The sequence below is a fragment of the Triturus cristatus genome, chromosome 5_2 (assembly GCF_964204655.1).
Source record: "Triturus cristatus chromosome 5_2, aTriCri1.1, whole genome shotgun sequence".
Lineage (NCBI taxonomy): Eukaryota > Metazoa > Chordata > Amphibia > Caudata > Salamandridae > Triturus > Triturus cristatus.
This window is the reverse complement of record NC_140588.1, coordinates 553097420-553118643: the sequence shown is the minus strand read 5'-3', so window position 1 is coordinate 553118643 and position 21224 is coordinate 553097420. Positions and strand designations below refer to the sequence as shown.

The 21224-nt window shown below is 37.7% G+C and overlaps 11 non-coding genes across 11 annotated transcripts; 4 read left to right on the top strand and 7 right to left on the bottom strand.

The window, feature by feature from the left end:
* Positions 1 to 214: 214 nt before the first annotated feature.
* TRNAQ-UUG (transfer RNA glutamine (anticodon UUG)) lies at positions 215 to 286 on the bottom strand. The gene has a single exon. It is a non-coding gene; the product is annotated as a tRNA-Gln (tRNA).
* A 2445-nt stretch (positions 287 to 2731) lies between these two features.
* On the bottom strand, positions 2732 to 2803 carry TRNAQ-UUG (transfer RNA glutamine (anticodon UUG)). The gene has a single exon. It is a non-coding gene; the product is annotated as a tRNA-Gln (tRNA).
* Positions 2804 to 4351: 1548 nt separating this feature from the next.
* TRNAQ-CUG (transfer RNA glutamine (anticodon CUG)) lies at positions 4352 to 4423 on the top strand. Its single transcript has one exon. It is a non-coding gene; the product is annotated as a tRNA-Gln (tRNA).
* Positions 4424 to 5248: 825 nt separating this feature from the next.
* Positions 5249 to 5320, bottom strand: TRNAQ-UUG (transfer RNA glutamine (anticodon UUG)). The gene has a single exon. It is a non-coding gene; the product is annotated as a tRNA-Gln (tRNA).
* Positions 5321 to 6868: 1548 nt separating this feature from the next.
* Positions 6869 to 6940, top strand: TRNAQ-CUG (transfer RNA glutamine (anticodon CUG)). The gene has a single exon. It is a non-coding gene; the product is annotated as a tRNA-Gln (tRNA).
* An 825-nt stretch (positions 6941 to 7765) lies between these two features.
* On the bottom strand, positions 7766 to 7837 carry TRNAQ-UUG (transfer RNA glutamine (anticodon UUG)). The gene has a single exon. It is a non-coding gene; the product is annotated as a tRNA-Gln (tRNA).
* A 1548-nt stretch (positions 7838 to 9385) lies between these two features.
* TRNAQ-CUG (transfer RNA glutamine (anticodon CUG)) lies at positions 9386 to 9457 on the top strand. Its single transcript has one exon. It is a non-coding gene; the product is annotated as a tRNA-Gln (tRNA).
* Positions 9458 to 10282: 825 nt separating this feature from the next.
* On the bottom strand, positions 10283 to 10354 carry TRNAQ-UUG (transfer RNA glutamine (anticodon UUG)). The gene has a single exon. It is a non-coding gene; the product is annotated as a tRNA-Gln (tRNA).
* Positions 10355 to 12799: 2445 nt separating this feature from the next.
* On the bottom strand, positions 12800 to 12871 carry TRNAQ-UUG (transfer RNA glutamine (anticodon UUG)). Its single transcript has one exon. It is a non-coding gene; the product is annotated as a tRNA-Gln (tRNA).
* A 5870-nt stretch (positions 12872 to 18741) lies between these two features.
* TRNAQ-CUG (transfer RNA glutamine (anticodon CUG)) lies at positions 18742 to 18813 on the top strand. The gene has a single exon. It is a non-coding gene; the product is annotated as a tRNA-Gln (tRNA).
* An 825-nt stretch (positions 18814 to 19638) lies between these two features.
* TRNAQ-UUG (transfer RNA glutamine (anticodon UUG)) lies at positions 19639 to 19710 on the bottom strand. The gene has a single exon. It is a non-coding gene; the product is annotated as a tRNA-Gln (tRNA).
* Between the last annotated feature and the right edge of the window lie 1514 nt (positions 19711 to 21224).

The following is a 21224-nucleotide window of genomic DNA, read 5'->3' as shown; positions in this document are numbered from 1 at the left end:
CTGTGATGAGTTTGAGAAACCAGAGTGAGTTTGTAAAATCTCTCATTATTTTGAGCCATTTAGTTTCCAGGTATTGTAAAAATTCTATTATTTGCTCACATCTAGTAAACTTTTAGAGTATAATCAATAAATTAATTTTTCACCCTACCGGTATTAGATATTTGATATTAATGAATACACTTGAAAGAAAATGATTTGGTCAAGAGTCATAAAATGGTCCCACCGAGATTTGAACTCGGATCATTGGATTCAAAGTCCAAAGTGCTAACCATTACACCATGGAACCTCCCATGTGAAAGGAGTGCAAACTGCTGCAGCAATGTGGAAATGTCAAAGTTTTTAATATTCTACTGTCAAAGAGAAACTGAATTGGATTGCTTTCCTATTCTGGTAAACTTTTGCATATTGAACTATGTTGGGGAAGGATGTTGCCCAAAAGACTCAAATAACGTTATAACTCTGTTGAACAGTGGTTTTTATGTGAGATAATATTTTTCAATGAAAGATAAGTTGCCCCCTGAGGCAAATCTCTTCTGTCAAAATGGAAAGCTCACCCTGGTACGGGAGGGTGGATGGTGTCGTGGTTAGCACTCTGGACTCTGAAAACAGGGATCTGAGTACAAATTTCAGTGGGACTTATCTGAACATTACAATTTTCTTTTCCATTCAGTTCTTAGAAGTTTTATTTGGAACAACATCACATTTACTTATAAACATGTAAAAATCAACCTGTACATATGTATCTCTGTATATATAGCTATATGTCTCTGTATATTTATAGGAACATATAAACATATAGATTATAAAAATATATATAATTAGTGGAGGTGAAAATCATGAACAGTTGTTGCCTCTCAGCATTTGAAACATGAGTTTCTACTTCTTTCTCTTTTATATGTCCTGAAATTGAGATAGTCACTTTTTACTCATTATTGATCCAACAATACAGTTGATGTATACAAAGCATATCATATGATTTGTGAATAAAGTTCAAAAATGAGAATTTGATCAGTACCTGTCATGCCTCCGACCAAAAGCTTATATTTTACGATTGGAGATCAACTGTTGTAAATCAGCATGAAAAACATTTTCTTTTCACGATTTCCATACTAATATAAAACAACATTTTTACTAGCTGAATGAGATCATCATTTGGGTTCCTCTATGTTTGATTGAAGAAAACTTCTCATTCAAAATGTGCTATTTTCGCCTTATCAATAGCGGGAAAGCTTAAAAAAGTGATGCTGTGAATCACCCGTCTGAAATGCGTTTGAGAAAATCAGGATATGATTTTATAATGGCTAACTACTTTGTGAAGAAATTTGATGTCAAAGTATTGTAAAGTTTGTATTGATGTAACTTGTTCAAGCTGATGGACATTTTGAAAGCATTCAATAATTGACTCTTTCAACCTACTGGTGTTGGATTTGAGCTATCAATGAACAAAGATGAAGAAATGGAAAAGCTCAAGAGTAATAAAAAAAGTCCCTCCAAGGTTTCAAATCGGATCATTGGATGCAAAGTCCAAATTGCCAACCATTGCTCTATCGAGCCACCCATGCAGGAGACAGAGACATTGCTTCAGTAGTCTGGAAATGTAGACTGTTTTATTATGCTACAGGCAAAGATGAACATTGTGATATAACTTTTATATTCAGATAAACATTTGAATATTTAACACTTTTATAGAGAATATAGCTGAAAAGAATCAAATCACATTAAATCTCTATCCACTATGACCATTCAAATGAGATATCTTTTTATCAATATAAGAGAAGGACATCACTGATGCGCTCTCTTTTGTCTCAATGGAAAAGGCACTCTTGTGTGAGAGGGTTCCATGGTGTAATGGTTAGCACTCTGGACTCTGAATCCAGCGATCCGAGTTCAAATCTCAGTGGGACCTACTACAATTATGAGATTCACTGTTTAACTCATTTTTTAGAATTTGGTCTAGAAAAAACCTAATATCAATGTTTTATACTGATGCGTATGAACGCATAAGTATGTATAGATGCATACATAGCTTTATCCATCTAGATAGCTGTTAGACAATATGAACATATCAATTATTCATAAACATAAATATTGAAGCTGAACCTAGAAACTGTTCTTTCACATCCACATTGTAAACATGAGTTTATTTTCCTTTCTCATCTATATGGCCAGTAATGAGACAGTTCATTTTTGCTGATTTCTTAGCTGACAACATGCTGGACTTACACAGTGCATTTCATTGTGAATTTCTTTGAAAGTGAATTTCAGATTCACACCTTTGACATGTCTTTTAAAAGATTCAACTTTATTGGTTGTGGATTTACTGTTGAAAATCAGTGTGTAAAATCTTTGTACGTCTGAATTTCAAGATTATTATTCAAACTGCACATCTTCGGGCCCCGTAATACAAAGTTTGACTCCTCAAGTTTTGTTTTAATGAGTGCTTTGCAATTAAAAAGTTCCTTGTTCCCCTTATCAATAACAGTAAGATTTTAAAAAGTAATGTCGTGCATCAGGGCCCTGTGATGAGTTTGAGAAACCAGAGTGAGTTTGTAAAATCTCTCATTATTTTGAGCCATTTAGTTTCCAGGTATTGTAAAAATTCTATTATTTGCTCACATCTAGTAAACTTTTAGAGTATAATCAATAAATTAATTTTTCACCCTACCGGTATTAGATATGTGATATTAATGAATACACTTGAAAGAAAATGATTTGGTCAAGAGTCATAAAATGGTCCCACCGAGATTTGAACTCGGATCATTGGATTCAAAGTCCAAAGTGCTAACCATTACACCATGGAACCTCCCATGTGAAAGGAGTGCAAACTGCTGCAGCAATGTGGAAATGTCAAAGTTTTTAATATTCTACTGTCAAAGAGAAACTGAATTGGATTGCTTTCCTATTCTGGTAAACTTTTGCATATTGAACTATGTTGGGGAAGGATGTTGCCCAAAAGACTCAAATAACGTTATAACTCTGTTGAACAGTGGTTTTTATGTGAGATAATATTTTTCAATGAAAGATAAGTTGCCCCCTGAGGCAAATCTCTTCTGTCAAAATGGAAAGCTCACCCTGGTACGGGAGGGTGGATGGTGTCGTGGTTAGCACTCTGGACTCTGAAAACAGGGATCTGAGTACAAATTTCAGTGGGACTTATCTGAACATTACAATTTTCTTTTCCATTCAGTTCTTAGAAGTTTTATTTGGAACAACATCACATTTACTTATAAACATGTAAAAATCAACCTGTACATATGTATCTCTGTATATATAGCTATATGTCTCTGTATATTTATAGGAACATATAAACATATAGATTATAAAAATATATATAATTAGTGGAGGTGAAAATCATGAACAGTTGTTGCCTCTCAGCATTTGAAACATGAGTTTCTACTTCTTTCTCTTTTATATGTCCTGAAATTGAGATAGTCACTTTTTACTCATTATTGATCCAACAATACAGTTGATGTATACAAAGCATATCATATGATTTGTGAATAAAGTTCAAAAATGAGAATTTGATCAGTACCTGTCATGCCTCCGACCAAAAGCTTATATTTTACGATTGGAGATCAACTGTTGTAAATCAGCATGAAAAACATTTTCTTTTCACGATTTCCATACTAATATAAAACAACATTTTTACTAGCTGAATGAGATCATCATTTGGGTTCCTCTATGTTTGATTGAAGAAAACTTCTCATTCAAAATGTGCTATTTTCGCCTTATCAATAGCGGGAAAGCTTAAAAAAGTGATGCTGTGAATCACCCGTCTGAAATGCGTTTGAGAAAATCAGGATATGATTTTATAATGGCTAACTACTTTGTGAAGAAATTTGATGTCAAAGTATTGTAAAGTTTGTATTGATGTAACTTGTTCAAGCTGATGGACATTTTGAAAGCATTCAATAATTGACTCTTTCAACCTACTGGTGTTGGATTTGAGCTATCAATGAACAAAGATGAAGAAATGGAAAAGCTCAAGAGTAATAAAAAAAGTCCCTCCAAGGTTTCAAATCGGATCATTGGATGCAAAGTCCAAATTGCCAACCATTGCTCTATCGAGCCACCCATGCAGGAGACAGAGACATTGCTTCAGTAGTCTGGAAATGTAGACTGTTTTATTATGCTACAGGCAAAGATGAACATTGTGATATAACTTTTATATTCAGATAAACATTTGAATATTTAACACTTTTATAGAGAATATAGCTGAAAAGAATCAAATCACATTAAATCTCTATCCACTATGACCATTCAAATGAGATATCTTTTTATCAATATAAGAGAAGGACATCACTGATGCGCTCTCTTTTGTCTCAATGGAAAAGGCACTCTTGTGTGAGAGGGTTCCATGGTGTAATGGTTAGCACTCTGGACTCTGAATCCAGCGATCCGAGTTCAAATCTCGGTGGGACCTACTACAATTATGAGATTCACTGTTTAACTCATTTTTTAGAATTTGGTCTAGAAAAAACCTAATATCAATGTTTTATACTGATGCGTATGAACGCATAAGTATGTATAGATGCATACATAGCTTTATCCATCTAGATAGCTGTTAGACAATATGAACATATCAATTATTCATAAACATAAATATTGAAGCTGAACCTAGAAACTGTTCTTTCACATCCACATTGTAAACATGAGTTTATTTTCCTTTCTCATCTATATGGCCAGTAATGAGACAGTTCATTTTTGCTGATTTCTTAGCTGACAACATGCTGGACTTACACAGTGCATTTCATTGTGAATTTCTTTGAAAGTGAATTTCAGATTCACACCTTTGACATGTCTTTTAAAAGATTCAACTTTATTGGTTGTGGATTTACTGTTGAAAATCAGTGTGTAAAATCTTTGTACGTCTGAATTTCAAGATTATTATTCAAACTGCACATCTTCGGGCCCCGTAATACAAAGTTTGACTCCTCAAGTTTTGTTTTAATGAGTGCTTTGCAATTAAAAAGTTCCTTGTTCCCCTTATCAATAACAGTAAGATTTTAAAAAGTAATGTCGTGCATCAGGGCCCTGTGATGAGTTTGAGAAACCAGAGTGAGTTTGTAAAATCTCTCATTATTTTGAGCCATTTAGTTTCCAGGTATTGTAAAAATTCTATTATTTGCTCACATCTAGTAAACTTTTAGAGTATAATCAATAAATTAATTTTTCACCCTACCGGTATTAGATATGTGATATTAATGAATACACTTGAAAGAAAATGATTTGGTCAAGAGTCATAAAATGGTCCCACCGAGATTTGAACTCGGATCATTGGATTCAAAGTCCAAAGTGCTAACCATTACACCATGGAACCTCCCATGTGAAAGGAGTGCAAACTGCTGCAGCAATGTGGAAATGTCAAAGTTTTTAATATTCTACTGTCAAAGAGAAACTGAATTGGATTGCTTTCCTATTCTGGTAAACTTTTGCATATTGAACTATGTTGGGGAAGGATGTTGCCCAAAAGACTCAAATAACGTTATAACTCTGTTGAACAGTGGTTTTTATGTGAGATAATATTTTTCAATGAAAGATAAGTTGCCCCCTGAGGCAAATCTCTTCTGTCAAAATGGAAAGCTCACCCTGGTACGGGAGGGTGGATGGTGTCGTGGTTAGCACTCTGGACTCTGAAAACAGGGATCTGAGTACAAATTTCAGTGGGACTTATCTGAACATTACAATTTTCTTTTCCATTCAGTTCTTAGAAGTTTTATTTGGAACAACATCACATTTACTTATAAACATGTAAAAATCAACCTGTACATATGTATCTCTGTATATATAGCTATATGTCTCTGTATATTTATAGGAACATATAAACATATAGATTATAAAAATATATATAATTAGTGGAGGTGAAAATCATGAACAGTTGTTGCCTCTCAGCATTTGAAACATGAGTTTCTACTTCTTTCTCTTTTATATGTCCTGAAATTGAGATAGTCACTTTTTACTCATTATTGATCCAACAATACAGTTGATGTATACAAAGCATATCATATGATTTGTGAATAAAGTTCAAAAATGAGAATTTGATCAGTACCTGTCATGCCTCCGACCAAAAGCTTATATTTTACGATTGGAGATCAACTGTTGTAAATCAGCATGAAAAACATTTTCTTTTCACGATTTCCATACTAATATAAAACAACATTTTTACTAGCTGAATGAGATCATCATTTGGGTTCCTCTATGTTTGATTGAAGAAAACTTCTCATTCAAAATGTGCTATTTTCGCCTTATCAATAGCGGGAAAGCTTAAAAAAGTGATGCTGTGAATCACCCGTCTGAAATGCGTTTGAGAAAATCAGGATATGATTTTATAATGGCTAACTACTTTGTGAAGAAATTTGATGTCAAAGTATTGTAAAGTTTGTATTGATGTAACTTGTTCAAGCTGATGGACATTTTGAAAGCATTCAATAATTGACTCTTTCAACCTACTGGTGTTGGATTTGAGCTATCAATGAACAAAGATGAAGAAATGGAAAAGCTCAAGAGTAATAAAAAAAGTCCCTCCAAGGTTTCAAATCGGATCATTGGATGCAAAGTCCAAATTGCCAACCATTGCTCTATCGAGCCACCCATGCAGGAGACAGAGACATTGCTTCAGTAGTCTGGAAATGTAGACTGTTTTATTATGCTACAGGCAAAGATGAACATTGTGATATAACTTTTATATTCAGATAAACATTTGAATATTTAACACTTTTATAGAGAATATAGCTGAAAAGAATCAAATCACATTAAATCTCTATCCACTATGACCATTCAAATGAGATATCTTTTTATCAATATAAGAGAAGGACATCACTGATGCGCTCTCTTTTGTCTCAATGGAAAAGGCACTCTTGTGTGAGAGGGTTCCATGGTGTAATGGTTAGCACTCTGGACTCTGAATCCAGCGATCCGAGTTCAAATCTCGGTGGGACCTACTACAATTATGAGATTCACTGTTTAACTCATTTTTTAGAATTTGGTCTAGAAAAAACCTAATATCAATGTTTTATACTGATGCGTATGAACGCATAAGTATGTATAGATGCATACATAGCTTTATCCATCTAGATAGCTGTTAGACAATATGAACATATCAATTATTCATAAACATAAATATTGAAGCTGAACCTAGAAACTGTTCTTTCACATCCACATTGTAAACATGAGTTTATTTTCCTTTCTCATCTATATGGCCAGTAATGAGACAGTTCATTTTTGCTGATTTCTTAGCTGACAACATGCTGGACTTACACAGTGCATTTCATTGTGAATTTCTTTGAAAGTGAATTTCAGATTCACACCTTTGACATGTCTTTTAAAAGATTCAACTTTATTGGTTGTGGATTTACTGTTGAAAATCAGTGTGTAAAATCTTTGTACGTCTGAATTTCAAGATTATTATTCAAACTGCACATCTTCGGGCCCCGTAATACAAAGTTTGACTCCTCAAGTTTTGTTTTAATGAGTGCTTTGCAATTAAAAAGTTCCTTGTTCCCCTTATCAATAACAGTAAGATTTTAAAAAGTAATGTCGTGCATCAGGGCCCTGTGATGAGTTTGAGAAACCAGAGTGAGTTTGTAAAATCTCTCATTATTTTGAGCCATTTAGTTTCCAGGTATTGTAAAAATTCTATTATTTGCTCACATCTAGTAAACTTTTAGAGTATAATCAATAAATTAATTTTTCACCCTACCGGTATTAGATATGTGATATTAATGAATACACTTGAAAGAAAATGATTTGGTCAAGAGTCATAAAATGGTCCCACCGAGATTTGAACTCGGATCATTGGATTCAAAGTCCAAAGTGCTAACCATTACACCATGGAACCTCCCATGTGAAAGGAGTGCAAACTGCTGCAGCAATGTGGAAATGTCAAAGTTTTTAATATTCTACTGTCAAAGAGAAACTGAATTGGATTGCTTTCCTATTCTGGTAAACTTTTGCATATTGAACTATGTTGGGGAAGGATGTTGCCCAAAAGACTCAAATAACGTTATAACTCTGTTGAACAGTGGTTTTTATGTGAGATAATATTTTTCAATGAAAGATAAGTTGCCCCCTGAGGCAAATCTCTTCTGTCAAAATGGAAAGCTCACCCTGGTACGGGAGGGTGGATGGTGTCGTGGTTAGCACTCTGGACTCTGAAAACAGGGATCTGAGTACAAATTTCAGTGGGACTTATCTGAACATTACAATTTTCTTTTCCATTCAGTTCTTAGAAGTTTTATTTGGAACAACATCACATTTACTTATAAACATGTAAAAATCAACCTGTACATATGTATCTCTGTATATATAGCTATATGTCTCTGTATATTTATAGGAACATATAAACATATAGATTATAAAAATATATATAATTAGTGGAGGTGAAAATCATGAACAGTTGTTGCCTCTCAGCATTTGAAACATGAGTTTCTACTTCTTTCTCTTTTATATGTCCTGAAATTGAGATAGTCACTTTTTACTCATTATTGATCCAACAATACAGTTGATGTATACAAAGCATATCATATGATTTGTGAATAAAGTTCAAAAATGAGAATTTGATCAGTACCTGTCATGCCTCCGACCAAAAGCTTATATTTTACGATTGGAGATCAACTGTTGTAAATCAGCATGAAAAACATTTTCTTTTCACGATTTCCATACTAATATAAAACAACATTTTTACTAGCTGAATGAGATCATCATTTGGGTTCCTCTATGTTTGATTGAAGAAAACTTCTCATTCAAAATGTGCTATTTTCGCCTTATCAATAGCGGGAAAGCTTAAAAAAGTGATGCTGTGAATCACCCGTCTGAAATGCGTTTGAGAAAATCAGGATATGATTTTATAATGGCTAACTACTTTGTGAAGAAATTTGATGTCAAAGTATTGTAAAGTTTGTATTGATGTAACTTGTTCAAGCTGATGGACATTTTGAAAGCATTCAATAATTGACTCTTTCAACCTACTGGTGTTGGATTTGAGCTATCAATGAACAAAGATGAAGAAATGGAAAAGCTCAAGAGTAATAAAAAAAGTCCCTCCAAGGTTTCAAATCGGATCATTGGATGCAAAGTCCAAATTGCCAACCATTGCTCTATCGAGCCACCCATGCAGGAGACAGAGACATTGCTTCAGTAGTCTGGAAATGTAGACTGTTTTATTATGCTACAGGCAAAGATGAACATTGTGATATAACTTTTATATTCAGATAAACATTTGAATATTTAACACTTTTATAGAGAATATAGCTGAAAAGAATCAAATCACATTAAATCTCTATCCACTATGACCATTCAAATGAGATATCTTTTTATCAATATAAGAGAAGGACATCACTGATGCGCTCTCTTTTGTCTCAATGGAAAAGGCACTCTTGTGTGAGAGGGTTCCATGGTGTAATGGTTAGCACTCTGGACTCTGAATCCAGCGATCCGAGTTCAAATCTCGGTGGGACCTACTACAATTATGAGATTCACTGTTTAACTCATTTTTTAGAATTTGGTCTAGAAAAAACCTAATATCAATGTTTTATACTGATGCGTATGAACGCATAAGTATGTATAGATGCATACATAGCTTTATCCATCTAGATAGCTGTTAGACAATATGAACATATCAATTATTCATAAACATAAATATTGAAGCTGAACCTAGAAACTGTTCTTTCACATCCACATTGTAAACATGAGTTTATTTTCCTTTCTCATCTATATGGCCAGTAATGAGACAGTTCATTTTTGCTGATTTCTTAGCTGACAACATGCTGGACTTACACAGTGCATTTCATTGTGAATTTCTTTGAAAGTGAATTTCAGATTCACACCTTTGACATGTCTTTTAAAAGATTCAACTTTATTGGTTGTGGATTTACTGTTGAAAATCAGTGTGTAAAATCTTTGTACGTCTGAATTTCAAGATTATTATTCAAACTGCACATCTTCGGGCCCCGTAATACAAAGTTTGACTCCTCAAGTTTTGTTTTAATGAGTGCTTTGCAATTAAAAAGTTCCTTGTTCCCCTTATCAATAACAGTAAGATTTTAAAAAGTAATGTCGTGCATCAGGGCCCTGTGATGAGTTTGAGAAACCAGAGTGAGTTTGTAAAATCTCTCATTATTTTGAGCCATTTAGTTTCCAGGTATTGTAAAAATTCTATTATTTGCTCACATCTAGTAAACTTTTAGAGTATAATCAATAAATTAATTTTTCACCCTACCGGTATTAGATATGTGATATTAATGAATACACTTGAAAGAAAATGATTTGGTCAAGAGTCATAAAATGGTCCCACCGAGATTTGAACTCGGATCATTGGATTCAAAGTCCAAAGTGCTAACCATTACACCATGGAACCTCCCATGTGAAAGGAGTGCAAACTGCTGCAGCAATGTGGAAATGTCAAAGTTTTTAATATTCTACTGTCAAAGAGAAACTGAATTGGATTGCTTTCCTATTCTGGTAAACTTTTGCATATTGAACTATGTTGGGGAAGGATGTTGCCCAAAAGACTCAAATAACGTTATAACTCTGTTGAACAGTGGTTTTTATGTGAGATAATATTTTTCAATGAAAGATAAGTTGCCCCCTGAGGCAAATCTCTTCTGTCAAAATGGAAAGCTCACCCTGGTACGGGAGGGTGGATGGTGTCGTGGTTAGCACTCTGGACTCTGAAAACAGGGATCTGAGTACAAATTTCAGTGGGACTTATCTGAACATTACAATTTTCTTTTCCATTCAGTTCTTAGAAGTTTTATTTGGAACAACATCACATTTACTTATAAACATGTAAAAATCAACCTGTACATATGTATCTCTGTATATATAGCTATATGTCTCTGTATATTTATAGGAACATATAAACATATAGATTATAAAAATATATATAATTAGTGGAGGTGAAAATCATGAACAGTTGTTGCCTCTCAGCATTTGAAACATGAGTTTCTACTTCTTTCTCTTTTATATGTCCTGAAATTGAGATAGTCACTTTTTACTCATTATTGATCCAACAATACAGTTGATGTATACAAAGCATATCATATGATTTGTGAATAAAGTTCAAAAATGAGAATTTGATCAGTACCTGTCATGCCTCCGACCAAAAGCTTATATTTTACGATTGGAGATCAACTGTTGTAAATCAGCATGAAAAACATTTTCTTTTCACGATTTCCATACTAATATAAAACAACATTTTTACTAGCTGAATGAGATCATCATTTGGGTTCCTCTATGTTTGATTGAAGAAAACTTCTCATTCAAAATGTGCTATTTTCGCCTTATCAATAGCGGGAAAGCTTAAAAAAGTGATGCTGTGAATCACCCGTCTGAAATGCGTTTGAGAAAATCAGGATATGATTTTATAATGGCTAACTACTTTGTGAAGAAATTTGATGTCAAAGTATTGTAAAGTTTGTATTGATGTAACTTGTTCAAGCTGATGGACATTTTGAAAGCATTCAATAATTGACTCTTTCAACCTACTGGTGTTGGATTTGAGCTATCAATGAACAAAGATGAAGAAATGGAAAAGCTCAAGAGTAATAAAAAAAGTCCCTCCAAGGTTTCAAATCGGATCATTGGATGCAAAGTCCAAATTGCCAACCATTGCTCTATCGAGCCACCCATGCAGGAGACAGAGACATTGCTTCAGTAGTCTGGAAATGTAGACTGTTTTATTATGCTACAGGCAAAGATGAACATTGTGATATAACTTTTATATTCAGATAAACATTTGAATATTTAACACTTTTATAGAGAATATAGCTGAAAAGAATCAAATCACATTAAATCTCTATCCACTATGACCATTCAAATGAGATATCTTTTTATCAATATAAGAGAAGGACATCACTGATGCGCTCTCTTTTGTCTCAATGGAAAAGGCACTCTTGTGTGAGAGGGTTCCATGGTGTAATGGTTAGCACTCTGGACTCTGAATCCAGCGATCCGAGTTCAAATCTCAGTGGGACCTACTACAATTATGAGATTCACTGTTTAACTCATTTTTTAGAATTTGGTCTAGAAAAAACCTAATATCAATGTTTTATACTGATGCGTATGAACGCATAAGTATGTATAGATGCATACATAGCTTTATCCATCTAGATAGCTGTTAGACAATATGAACATATCAATTATTCATAAACATAAATATTGAAGCTGAACCTAGAAACTGTTCTTTCACATCCACATTGTAAACATGAGTTTATTTTCCTTTCTCATCTATATGGCCAGTAATGAGACAGTTCATTTTTGCTGATTTCTTAGCTGACAACATGCTGGACTTACACAGTGCATTTCATTGTGAATTTCTTTGAAAGTGAATTTCAGATTCACACCTTTGACATGTCTTTTAAAAGATTCAACTTTATTGGTTGTGGATTTACTGTTGAAAATCAGTGTGTAAAATCTTTGTACGTCTGAATTTCAAGATTATTATTCAAACTGCACATCTTCGGGCCCCGTAATACAAAGTTTGACTCCTCAAGTTTTGTTTTAATGAGTGCTTTGCAATTAAAAAGTTCCTTGTTCCCCTTATCAATAACAGTAAGATTTTAAAAAGTAATGTCGTGCATCAGGGCCCTGTGATGAGTTTGAGAAACCAGAGTGAGTTTGTAAAATCTCTCATTATTTTGAGCCATTTAGTTTCCAGGTATTGTAAAAATTCTATTATTTGCTCACATCTAGTAAACTTTTAGAGTATAATCAATAAATTAATTTTTCACCCTACCGGTATTAGATATGTGATATTAATGAATACACTTGAAAGAAAATGATTTGGTCAAGAGTCATAAAATGGTCCCACCGAGATTTGAACTCGGATCATTGGATTCAAAGTCCAAAGTGCTAACCATTACACCATGGAACCTCCCATGTGAAAGGAGTGCAAACTGCTGCAGCAATGTGGAAATGTCAAAGTTTTTAATATTCTACTGTCAAAGAGAAACTGAATTGGATTGCTTTCCTATTCTGGTAAACTTTTGCATATTGAACTATGTTGGGGAAGGATGTTGCCCAAAAGACTCAAATAACGTTATAACTCTGTTGAACAGTGGTTTTTATGTGAGATAATATTTTTCAATGAAAGATAAGTTGCCCCCTGAGGCAAATCTCTTCTGTCAAAATGGAAAGCTCACCCTGGTACGGGAGGGTGGATGGTGTCGTGGTTAGCACTCTGGACTCTGAAAACAGGGATCTGAGTACAAATTTCAGTGGGACTTATCTGAACATTACAATTTTCTTTTCCATTCAGTTCTTAGAAGTTTTATTTGGAACAACATCACATTTACTTATAAACATGTAAAAATCAACCTGTACATATGTATCTCTGTATATATAGCTATATGTCTCTGTATATTTATAGGAACATATAAACATATAGATTATAAAAATATATATAATTAGTGGAGGTGAAAATCATGAACAGTTGTTGCCTCTCAGCATTTGAAACATGAGTTTCTACTTCTTTCTCTTTTATATGTCCTGAAATTGAGATAGTCACTTTTTACTCATTATTGATCCAACAATACAGTTGATGTATACAAAGCATATCATATGATTTGTGAATAAAGTTCAAAAATGAGAATTTGATCAGTACCTGTCATGCCTCCGACCAAAAGCTTATATTTTACGATTGGAGATCAACTGTTGTAAATCAGCATGAAAAACATTTTCTTTTCACGATTTCCATACTAATATAAAACAACATTTTTACTAGCTGAATGAGATCATCATTTGGGTTCCTCTATGTTTGATTGAAGAAAACTTCTCATTCAAAATGTGCTATTTTCGCCTTATCAATAGCGGGAAAGCTTAAAAAAGTGATGCTGTGAATCACCCGTCTGAAATGCGTTTGAGAAAATCAGGATATGATTTTATAATGGCTAACTACTTTGTGAAGAAATTTGATGTCAAAGTATTGTAAAGTTTGTATTGATGTAACTTGTTCAAGCTGATGGACATTTTGAAAGCATTCAATAATTGACTCTTTCAACCTACTGGTGTTGGATTTGAGCTATCAATGAACAAAGATGAAGAAATGGAAAAGCTCAAGAGTAATAAAAAAAGTCCCTCCAAGGTTTCAAATCGGATCATTGGATGCAAAGTCCAAATTGCCAACCATTGCTCTATCGAGCCACCCATGCAGGAGACAGAGACATTGCTTCAGTAGTCTGGAAATGTAGACTGTTTTATTATGCTACAGGCAAAGATGAACATTGTGATATAACTTTTATATTCAGATAAACATTTGAATATTTAACACTTTTATAGAGAATATAGCTGAAAAGAATCAAATCACATTAAATCTCTATCCACTATGACCATTCAAGGGAAGGAAGGGAGGACGGTGGCAGAGTCTCCCCGACCCGCTTTACTACCTGCTGTAATTGGAACAGCGCTCTGCGCTCCCCACTAGCCGGTACCTGTTGGTGTATGCTTGCACTGTCTAGCTTTTAACTTGTTATTGCGATATTTTTAAAACACTTTGGCCATACTTACTGCGTTCTGACTCCTTGAGGGCTTGTGCTCGATTCTTCCCCTGCCCCGCCCCGGTCCGTCACGGCAACCAGTGCCGATTGAGCGGAGGGCGGGACAGGAAGAGCCAGTGACCCCACCCACACTTTCGCGCTGTCAGCGCTCTAGCGGTCTGCATCAGGCAGGGCATTTAAGGCGGCGAGGAGCAGCGGGAGCTTGCGGAAGGGAGGACGGTGGCAGAGTCTCCCCGACCCGCTTTACTACCTGCTGTAATTGGAACAGCGCTCTGCGCTCCCCACTAGCCGGTACCTGTTGGTGTATGCTTGCACTGTCTAGCTTTTAACTTGTTATTGCGATATTTTTAAAACACTTTGGCCATACTTACTGCGTTCTGACTCCTTGAGGGCTTGTGCTCGATTCTTCCCCTGCCCCGCCCCGGTCCGACACGGCAACCAGTGCCGATTGAGCGGAGGGCGGGACAGGAAGAGCCAGTGACCCCACCCACACTTTCGCGCTGTCAGCGCTCTAGCGGTCTGCATCAGGCAGGGCATTTAAGGCGGCGAGGAGCAGCGGGAGCTTGCGGAAGGGAGGACGGTGGCAGAGTCTCCCCGACCCGCTTTACTACCTGCTGTAATTGGAACAGCGCTCTGCGCTCCCCACTAGCCGGTACCTGTTGGTGTATGCTTGCACTGTCTAGCTTTTAACTTGTTATTGCGATATTTTTAAAACACTTTGGCCATACTTACTGCGTTCTGACTCCTTGAGGGCTTGTGCTCGATTCTTCCCCTGCCCCGCCCCGGTCCGACACGGCAACCAGTGCCGATTGAGCGGAGGGCGGGACAGGAAGAGCCAGTGACCCCACCCACACTTTCGCGCTGTCAGCGCTCTAGCGGTCTGCATCAGGCAGGGCATTTAAGCCCTCTCGTCGCCCAAGCGCGCAGCGATTGCGCGCAGGGGGCGCCTTAGTCGCGCCTGAGACGAGCCAGAGAGGAGCCCGTCTGTGCCCGTCCGTGACCGCACGGGGCCAGGGGCCATGACCCCTGCTATCGAGGCTCTTTACGCTGGCGGTTCCAACAGACTTAGGTACTCTTCCAATGACCTTCGTAAATTGTGGGACCCTCCGCTGAAAGGTTGCGCTCAGAACCCTGATTTTCGTCCAGAGGGCCCTTTCTCATGTAGGCACTGCCACTATCAGTCATACACATGCCCCCCCCTTTCAGGCACATTGACCCCTGGTGACTTGTGTTCCTGGTCTCCTAAGGGCAATAGCATATTATGTAATATAAGATCCCTCCCGAAGCATCACTCGGAGGTTTGGGACTTAATTCACTCGGCCCGCCCTGATTTCTGCTTTTGCACAGAGACCTGGCTCAAACCCCATCTGGTCCCTGCCATTACCCTGGGGATCCCCATGGGGTACAAGATTCTTAGGCTTGACCGCCCTGTCAAAACTGGCGGCGGGGTTGCAGTAATCTATAAGGACACTCTTACTGTTACCTTCCTCGACCAATGCTGTACTAAGGACATTGAAGTCCTTGTTTTCAGAATAGGTTCCTTGTCACAAACTTGCTGGAAGGGAGCACTGGTGTACCGTCCCCCTGGTCCTTGTGGGGAGGCTTCGACTCTCCTTCTGGAGACATTGGCTCCTTATATTACTTTAGGAACTAATTTTGTACTCCTTGGAGACTTCAATGTCCACAGCGAAGTGGCTGATAATGCAGATGCACGCAACTTGCTGGCTGATCTATCTACCCTTGGTCTTAAACAGTGCAACCAAGGTCCGACTCATCGGGCCGGTCATACCCTCGACCTAATCATGTCCAATTCGCACCTCCTGTCGTGTTATCCTCCTACGCAGGTGGAATGGACTGATCATTTTGTAATTAATTTTTCCCTCCCCGCTCTTTTTACAGAACGCCCCCTACTTGCTCCTCTTCCGTTATGGCGCAGGCAGTGGTATAAAATGTCTGCTAACACTTTTAGAGCTACTTTTGTACCTCCCGATTTTCTCCCTTCTGACTCCACCAGTTCGGCTTTGTCCAAATACAACGAGGCCTTGATCACGGCTGTCAATCTAATTGCTCCTTTAAGGCGCTGTAATCGGCGCTCTGACCGCAGGCAGGAACCATGGTACTCGGACCTACTGCGTGAGGAGAAAAAGGCCTGCAGGAAGTTGGAGAAAGCCTGGAGAACCTCACGCAGTATGACCGATAAAGAACGCTATAGCTCAGCGATGAGACTTTACCACAAAAACATCAGAGCTGCCCGTAAATCCTACATTGTCTCCCAACTGTCTGAGGCTGGCAATGATCCTAAACTACTTTACCAGGTTCTCTGCACATTTACCAAGCCCGTCGCCTGTGACAGTCCTGAAATGCTGACCCAAAAACTGTGTGAGGATACCGCTGAGTTTTTTGCAAATAAAATCGATTCCATCTATCATAACATCTCCCAAATTAGTCCACCAATTGAGGAGACAGTCCCCTCTTTCAGCCCCCAGCCCGGCACAATCGGTGCTGTCTCCGCTGCGCTGTCTTCTATTCCCGAGATCAGCTTGGACCAAGTCAACTCCCTGATCGGGACAATTAAGTCAGGCAGCCCAGTGGACCCTGTTCCTGCCCGTATCATGCACCACATTGGGAGTGTCCTCAGCCCTTCCATTCAGACGGTGATCAACTGCTCCCTCTCTGAGGGACTGGTCCCCCGGGAGTGGAAGGAGGCCATGGTCAAGCCTATTAGGAAAAACACCTCCATCCCTTGGTCTGACATGACTAATCTGAGGCCTATCTCCCTCTTGCCGTTCATCAGCAAACTGACGGAGAAGCATGTTAATCACCATCTTTCCAGCTTTATTGAGCAGGCCGGCTGTCTGGACCACTCTCAGTCGGGTTTCAGGCCCAGGTACAGCACCGAGACGGCGCTCCTTTCCATCACGGATGCTATACGCCTGTCCTTGGACAGAGGGATGTCTGTGGTGTTGGTGCTGCTGGACTTGTCCGCAGCTTTCGACACCATATCCCACGCAATTCTCCTGACCAGATTAAAGGAGATCGGCATTGAGAAAGCCGCCTTGGCGTGGTTTACCAGCTTTCTCTCTGAACGCACCCAGAAGGTGAATATGGGTTCCTTCAGTTCCCCCTCGGCCAGTATTACCAGAGGAGTCCCACAGGGCTCCTGTCTTAGCCCTACGTTGTTTAACGTATATGTCTCCTCTCTGGCTAACATTGTGAGGTCTTTCGGGTTCATGCCCATCTCCTACGCTGACGATACGCAGCTGCTGTTTACTTTTAAAAACTTTACCCCGGAGATAAGACTAGCTTTCTCCAACGGCATGACTGCGATCGCCAGCTGGATGGCCCGGAACTTTCTCCAGTGTAATGTGGGAAAGTCAGAGGTCATGCTATTCGGAGGGGCTAAAATCCTGTGGACCCCTGACTGGTGGCCCTCCAGTCTGGGTCAGGCCCCACTCCCTAAACAGGTGGTGAAAAACCTGGGGGTCCGTCTTGATCATGATCTCACCTTTGCTCATCATGCCAACATCACGGCAGGTTCCTGCTTTCACATTATTAGCCTCCTTCGGAAGGTGTTCCCCCTTCTACCAGACCACACCAGAAAGACCTTGGTCCAGGCCCTCGTTTTGAGCCGCCTGGACTATTGCAATGGCCTATTCTTAGCAGCCAACGAAGGAGTGCTTAACAGACTTCAGGTGGTTCAAAACACTGCGGCCCGCCTGGTAACCAGTGCCCCCCCTAGAACCCCATCCTTGCCCCTCCTCAAGGCCCTCCATTGGCTCCCCATCCGGAAAAGGGTGGAATTCAAGATTTGCTGTGTGGTGCACAAGGGTCTTCACAACCTCGGTCCACCTCACCTTGCGGAGAAATTTGTATACCACCGCCCTTCCCGCACTCTAAGGTCCAGCAATCAGCTGCTACTTCAGGTTCCTAGACACAACAAGACCAGACAGGGGGGTCGCTCCCTTTCCATCAGGGGCCCCCGTCTGTGGAACAATCTTCCTCTTTCTCTCAGAGATTGCTCTAGCCACCTGGCCTTTAGGAAACTCCTTAAAACCACTCTGTTCTAGTTGGAACGCTGCCCTGACTGTTCCTTACAGCTCCGCGCGGAGATACACCTTCGGGTGTGATGCCGGCGCGTTACAAACCCATAAATAAATAAATAAATAAATATCTTTTTATCAATATAAGAGAAGGACATCACTGATGCGCTCTCTTTTGTCTCAATGGAAAAGGCACTCTTGTGCGAGAGGGTTTCATGGTGTAATGGTTAGCACTCTGGACTCTGAATCCAGCGATCCGAGTTCAAATCTCGGTGGGACCTACTACAATTATGAGATTCACTGTTTAACTCATTTTTTAGAATTTGGTCTAGAAAAAACCTAATATCAATGTTTTATACTGATGCGTATGAACGCATAAGTATGTATAGATGCATACATAGCTTTATCCATCTAGATAGCTGTTAGACAATATGAACATATCAATTATTCATAAACATAAATATTGAAGCTGAACCTAGAAACTGTTCTTTCACATCCACATTGTAAACATGAGTTTATTTTCCTTTCTCATCTATATGGCCAGTAATGAGACAGTTCATTTTTGCTGATTTCTTAGCTGACAACATGCTGGACTTACACAGTGCATTTCATTGTGAATTTCTTTGAAAGTGAATTTCAGATTCACACCTTTGACATGTCTTTTAAAAGATTCAACTTTATTGGTTGTGGATTTACTGTTGAAAATCAGTGTGTAAAATCTTTGTACGTCTGAATTTCAAGATTATTATTCAAACTGCACATCTTCGGGCCCCGTAATACAAAGTTTGACTCCTCAAGTTTTGTTTTAATGAGTGCTTTGCAATTAAAAAGTTCCTTGTTCCCCTTATCAATAACAGTAAGATTTTAAAAAGTAATGTCGTGCATCAGGGCCCTGTGATGAGTTTGAGAAACCAGAGTGAGTTTGTAAAATCTCTCATTATTTTGAGCCATTTAGTTTCCAGGTATTGTAAAAATTCTATTATTTGCTCACATCTAGTAAACTTTTAGAGTATAATCAATAAATTAATTTTTCACCCTACCGGTATTAGATATGTGATATTAATGAATACACTTGAAAGAAAATGATTTGGTCAAGAGTCATAAAATGGTCCCACCGAGATTTGAACTCGGATCATTGGATTCAAAGTCCAAAGTGCTAACCATTACACCATGGAACCTCCCATGTGAAAGGAGTGCAAACTGCTGCAGCAATGTGGAAATGTCAAAGTTTTTAATATTCTACTGTCAAAGAGAAACTGAATTGGATTGCTTTCCTATTCTGGTAAACTTTTGCATATTGAACTATGTTGGGGAAGGATGTTGCCCAAAAGACTCAAATAACGTTATAACTCTGTTGAACAGTGGTTTTTATGTGAGATAATATTTTTCAATGAAAGATAAGTTGCCCCCTGAGGCAAATCTCTTCTGTCAAAATGGAAAGCTCACCCTGGTACGGGAGGGTGGATGGTGTCGTGGTTAGCACTCTGGACTCTGAAAACAGGGATCTGAGTACAAATTTCAGTGGGACTTATCTGAACATTACAATTTTCTTTTCCATTCAGTTCTTAGAAGTTTTATTTGGAACAACATCACATTTACTTATAAACATGTAAAAATCAACCTGTACATATGTATCTCTGTATATATAGCTATATGTCTCTGTATATTTATAGGAACATATAAACATATAGATTATAAAAATATATATAATTAGTGGAGGTGAAAATCATGAACAGTTGTTGCCTCTCAGCATTTGAAACATGAGTTTCTACTTCTTTCTCTTTTATATGTCCTGAAATTGAGATAGTCACTTTTTACTCATTATTGATCCAACAATACAGTTGATGTATACAAAGCATATCATATGATTTGTGAATAAAGTTCAAAAATGAGAATTTGATCAGTACCTGTCATGCCTCCGACCAAAAGCTTATATTTTACGATTGGAGATCAACTGTTGTAAATCAGCATGAAAAACATTTTCTTTTCACGATTTCCATACTAATATAAAACAACATTTTTACTAGCTGAATGAGATCATCATTTGGGTTCCTCTATGTTTGATTGAAGAAAACTTCTCATTCAAAATGTGCTATTTTCGCCTTATCAATAGCGGGAAAGCTTAAAAAAGTGATGCTGTGAATCACCCGTCTGAAATGCGTTTGAGAAAATCAGGATATGATTTTATAATGGCTAACTACTTTGTGAAGAAATTTGATGTCAAAGTATTGTAAAGTTTGTATTGATGTAACTTGTTCAAGCTGATGGACATTTTGAAAGCATTCAATAATTGACTCTTTCAACCTACTGGTGTTGGATTTGAGCTATCAATGAACAAAGATGAAGAAATGGAAAAGCTCAAGAGTAATAAAAAAAGTCCCTCCAAGGTTTCAAATCGGATCATTGGATGCAAAGTCCAAATTGCCAACCATTGCTCTATCGAGCCACCCATGCAGGAGACAGAGACATTGCTTCAGTAGTCTGGAAATGTAGACTGTTTTATTATGCTACAGGCAAAGATGAACATTGTGATATAACTTTTATATTCAGATAAACATTTGAATATTTAACACTTTTATAGAGAATATAGCTGAAAAGAATCAAATCACATTAAATCTCTATCCACTATGACCATTCAAATGAGATATCTTTTTATCAATATAAGAGAAGGACATCACTGATGCGCTCTCTT